Here is a 5414-nt window from a genome sequence, read left to right on the forward strand (position 1 = left end):
TGTTGCTTTGTGTAACCTATTTGTGCTGCAAGTGCAGCCAGCCAGGCACTGACGCCAAACTGCTGAGCCACCAGAACTTGCAGAGAAACTCTGGCATTTCTCTCCTGTTGCAGGACAGAATTAATTTTTTTCAGAGTGACAACTGCGCAGTGGTTCTCTGAGGTGTTACGTGGGTGTTGCAAGAAATGTGTTGCTTCTTTCACCTGTTATTTGTTTTATATATTTTTTTCCCCCTTCACCAAATGACAAAACTGGAATGATCCTATGGGTTGGCTTGGATTTATGAAAGTCAAAGTACATGGCATATTTTAAAGCAAAGGGTGCTGTAGGCTGGGTCACTGCTGTGTCCCACAGCCCATGTGGGTTTCTTCAGTTTGACCAATGAGTTAGCATCTCCAGTGCAGCTACATGGAAATATTTAAGTATATATTTGCAGAAAGAAAAAGTCAGGTGATCACAGAACACTTGCCTGACCTGCCAGCTGGTAGAAGCACTGTGTTGCTCTCCGGCATCTCCATTCAGCTGCAAGAGGTCTCTTGTTGCCTATCACAATTCTAATTTTGCCAGGAAAAAAAGTGAAAAATGTACGTCAAAGGTGCCGTAGTCTAAACTATTATGAACTGCAGGGTTTTTTTAGCATTTCTTAGTGTGGGTTACCACAGATAATAATAGTATCCCCTGCACTGTGCAAGACTGCTCTCAAATTTTAATGGCTGTTTTGAGCTTACTGGGGGTTAGCAAAGAACCTCAGTGTGGGCTAAGTGAGATAAAGATGAGTTTAGGTTGTATTTTATTTGAACATTTCATCAAACTTCCACTAAACTTCTTTAAGGATTAAAAAATCTGACCTACCCTCTAACTCATCTGTCCATCCAGCAGAAGCCCTCCTTATCTGTGGGAGCAGTATTTGCTGTGCCTGCACCTCAAAAATCCACAAATGTTTGAAGCATTGATACATTTCCGCTGATACATTTATATATTTTTTTTAATAATCAAATTAACTTATGAGCGCTTCATTATAGCTTGGCAGTGGCCCCATATAGAAGCAGCTATAAATTATGCATCTATTTTAGCCTTGTTTCCTGAGGCAATTAAATTTTTTTTGGAGACATTGTCAGTCTGTCCCTCTGTGTTCACCCAGTAACTTTTTAACCTGTTGTCAGATTACTGTAAAACCTGACCTGATGGATATTCAACTTAAAATATCTGGAAGAATTCCATGGAAGCAGATGACTAATTAAAGGAAAGCAGCCCATTTAGTGTCTATAAGGGAAATGTTTCATTATGTGCTTAGAACTTGAGTTCTTAATGGAATTTGCACGAAATATCCCAAATGTAACAAATCTTTCATTAGTGCCAGCAATGTGCTACACAATATGGAGCCACAAACCTACCAGTATTGTTAGTTCTGCAACTCATATTTTCTTGTTACCATTAACCATTTGAAGGAAAACAAACAAAACTAGTTTGGAAGTTGATTTAAGATTTGTATTTCTAGACCAACTACTTGTTTTGCATCCTTATTTTTGTATTATTATAATAAAATATGAGGATCAGTGTGCCCTGGCAGCCAGGAGGGTCAATTGTGTCCAAGCCCACTTGTAATATGGATTATAGCTTGATTATTTTTTTAAAAATCAAAATTTAAATTAGTCCTTATGATTCATCCCCTTTTGCTATATCTCATTCTTTTTCTTCTTTTCTCACTCTCCTAATGAAATAAATCATCTTGTGTTTTTATTCCACACTGCCCCAAACCAGCATCCTCCAGCACCTGTGCTTTTCCAGAACACTTCAGTGGAACTTGGGCAGTGAGGCCACTGCATTTAAAGATCTTTGAAGTGTCTGTAAAATTACATTTCTGACACAGCAGCAAAGATCCATTTTATCTGGCAGATACTGGGTAGCAGAAAGGAGGAACACCTGTAATTGCAGTGTGTGGTTTCAGTGCTGCTGTTTGAAGTGAGTCTCATTATATTTCTGTGGCTGCTCCCATCTCCATCGAGCTGCCTTCAGCTGGGTCCCAGCAAGGAGATGTTAAAAATAATTCAGTTCATGAAATTAGGATGCCCAACACCACTGGTTACAATCCTCAGCTAATGCCTGAGGATTGTAAAAGTGTGTACCAGTCCTAGAAACAAGTTTCTTGATAAAACTGCAAATTGTTCATGTGGCAGGAGTGGAGCAGGGCCCAGGGAAGGTGTCCGGCTGCATTTCAGGGCACAGCTCACTGCTGGGCTGTTTTGGCAAACCAACTACTTGGAAAAGGGAGAGCTTTGAAGATGCTCTGTGGAGCTGGGATTGCAGTTTTGCTGATCTGATTCATGTTTCTTTGAAAATAGGTATAAAATTTTATCAGAAGCCATAGTTTTCTTCTGTTGTGGAGTATATAATGGTATAAGATCAAGAGGAAACTTTTTACTGCCACAGAAACAAAATGAAGCCTTTTGCAGAATTATGCTTAGTGATTAAATCTCTCCAAAGAGGTTCCAGAAATGTTCACATGCATGCCATTATTTTACTGCTGTGGTTCTTGTTGGTAAAGGCAGTCTTTGCTGTGCTATAGAGAGCTACATCTGAATATTGTCTTTTATTTTGAGAAGGAAGAGTCCCAAAAGGTAAATTCTAGCTAGTGTCAGACCATATCTTCTCGAATTCACCTGACCAGAGTGTGTCTTTCTAGAACAACTGTAAACAAGAGGCCTCAAAGCCTGGGAGGTGATAGTTTCCAAAATTTATCAACATTTGTTGTTTTAAATCTTGCTGTTCTGGTGATCCTTACAGTGCCCTGTTTTTCTATTTGTTTTTAAGCTTCTCATCTAAGTGTTATCTTGTGATAATGAGTATCTACACTGTGCAAAGCCAGATTTTTGTTTATCAAGTTAATAATTCACTTTAAGTGAATGTCACACTTTTCTTGAGTCCTGGGACCTGAGGAGCAGAAGATAGAAGCCCCAAATTACTTTAAATTGGCTAAGGTCATCTAGAAGTCAGGAGGGCAAATCTCCACAGGTGTAGGAATTAGTCACCTTCTGAAGTGCTATGTAGGAAAATTTACTTTATTTGAAATTATGCAGATAATGCTTTAGCCAGCATCAGAATTCTTCTAATTATTTTGACTGATGATAATACAATGGTGCCTCTGGGATAGAATATGAAAGCATCTTCCAGCATCCGGTACCTGTCCCTTGCTTCAATAGCATCAATTGATCTTGACTCCTCTGGCATCAGTGGAATTGCTGCTCCTGTGTAAAATCAGAGAGTGGGAAGTTGAAACAATTTGCTTCTGCTTTGGTTTTTAAAAAAAAAATTCTTTTACCAGCCTGATTACTGAATGAAGTAGGGCCAGTTTTCTGCTGTTTTCATGTCCCTGTGCCAGAGGCAAAAAAAAGTATGAAAGTGGAAGCTGTTCTTTTTCAATTTATAATCCCTTAATTTATGCTCTTTGCACAGTTTTGAAGACAAAAGGCTTTCGTGCATGAAAGTATCTTGTTCTAGGTTGATTTCCTTTTTGGGGGTTTTATTAAGTAATTATGTTAATCATAGGTTTCCTGACCTCTGGTTTGGTTCTATCTCCTTTGAATCTAGGTAAGCATTGTGAAGGAATAAAAAATAAGCATAGATATAAATTTTTTACACTCTTGTTCTTTGTTTAACATGCCATAAACATGGAGAGATTTTTATGACAATTAGTTTTGAGTTTTTTATTTGGTGACTTTTGTTTTGTTTTGGTTTTTTTTTATGTCAAATAGATATTAGCATCCTTGAGTTTGATTATTTTGTAGATTTTACACTGCCTGTGAGCAGCTTTTATTCTCTTATCTTCTGAAGTATGGTAGCATAAAAGAATGGAATAAACTTAACCCAAGTTATTTTTGTAGTTTGAAGTGAACACAGTCTCATGGAGTAATAGCAAACTGTTATGAATCTGAGATTCCTTCTCTCAGGGTGATTATTTTAACACAAGCCATGGTGTCAACAGGGGTGCCAAACATGTGGGGAAAGAATATTTAAGAATATTTTGCTCCTAATCCTTCTGCATAAAGTGTTTTTTGTTTGGCTGGGTTTTTTTTTGGTTTTTGTTTTTGTTTTGTTTTTTTTGGTGATATCTGCAACATGAGCCTCATCATCTCCGAAACTTCCTTCAGAAAACTTGACAGGCCATTTCTTCCCACCTAATCACCTAATTCAATCTATGCATTTTGTTTCTGACATTTATGTAAGTCAAGAGCACACATATCCAGAAACCAGTTTATTGTCATTGCTGCGCTGTGTGGCTGCCTGACGGTACAGAAAGCTGACATCTTCCTGGGCACAGGAGTTCACACAGCTTTAGAAACTGTTCTAAGCTGTCACAATCTGCAGTCACTGAGGGGACCTTAAAAGCAGCGTTTTCCTGCCACGCCCTCAAAACTCTGATGTGGTTAAAGCAATACAGACTAAGACAGAAAATGAATTTTTGTTATGGGAGTCTACAATGGATTCTCTTGTATGTATTTTTAAAAGTACTTTTCTGAAGCAGTCTGGCTCTTGAGGGACTTTGTTCGGAAGACTCTGTGCTGCTCTTTTGTTGCAGAGCCCGAGAGCTGTGGTGGTTTCTGTTGTGTGTGTGCCCCGGGAGGCAGCGGCAGGGATGGGAGGCAGCGGCAGGGATGGGAGGCATCCCTGAGCAGGGGGTGCTGCCACCAGCGTGGGTCAGCTCTGTGCACAGCCCGAGAGCTGTGGTGGTTTCTGTGGGATGTGTGCCCTGGGAGGCAGCGGCAGGGATGGGAGGCAGCGGCAGGGATGGGAGGCAGCGGCAGGGATGGGAGGCAGCGGCAGGGATGGGAGGCAGCGGCAGGGATGGGAGGCATCCCTGGGCAGGGGGTGCTGCCACCAGCGTGGGCTCCGCTCTGTGCACAGCCCATTCTCCCGAGCACCAGGGCTTTGGGCTCCGGCACTGGAGGTGACTCGGCACAGCTCCTGAGCCATGTCAAACCCCGATGTGCTGCGCCCAAAGCACGGTGTAAAGGACATGCCTTAAGGTTCCTAATTCCAGCACATCAAATTTGGTGAATGCCTCCCCCTTGTGCGTGTGCATTAGGATACAGCTCGCGTGGTGCGCTCTCCTGCTGTGGCAGTGTCTCCCTTATCTCCTTCCTTGCTCAGGAATGAGTGACTTCATCTGGAGCTGAACTGGGCTTTTGCACCCCCTGTGGCTGCTGATCGTGGCTCCGTTGTTGAAGAACTGGGAAGGCATCAGTGACAGTGGAATTATAGAGGAAAAGGGAAGATCTTGAATACTTTTAATCTGAGCTGCAATTTCACCCAATACCCCATGCTTGTGCTATTTAACTACATGTTTCCAGTGTTCATGCACGTGTGCCTTAATGCTGTGAAATGTCCTAAATAAAACAGAAAAGTATTCAATGGTA

At 41.2% G+C, this 5414-nt stretch overlaps 1 long non-coding RNA gene across 1 annotated transcript; it reads left to right on the forward strand.

Annotated features, from left to right (window-relative positions):
• Positions 1-3932: 3932 nt before the first annotated feature.
• Positions 3933-5414, forward strand: LOC140684137 (uncharacterized). Its single transcript, XR_012055887.1, has 2 exons — positions 3933-4489; positions 5149-5414. It is a non-coding gene; the product is annotated as an uncharacterized lncRNA (long non-coding RNA).

Source organism: Taeniopygia guttata, chromosome 4A, assembly GCF_048771995.1.
Source record: "Taeniopygia guttata chromosome 4A, bTaeGut7.mat, whole genome shotgun sequence".
Classification (NCBI taxonomy): domain Eukaryota; kingdom Metazoa; phylum Chordata; class Aves; order Passeriformes; family Estrildidae; genus Taeniopygia; species Taeniopygia guttata.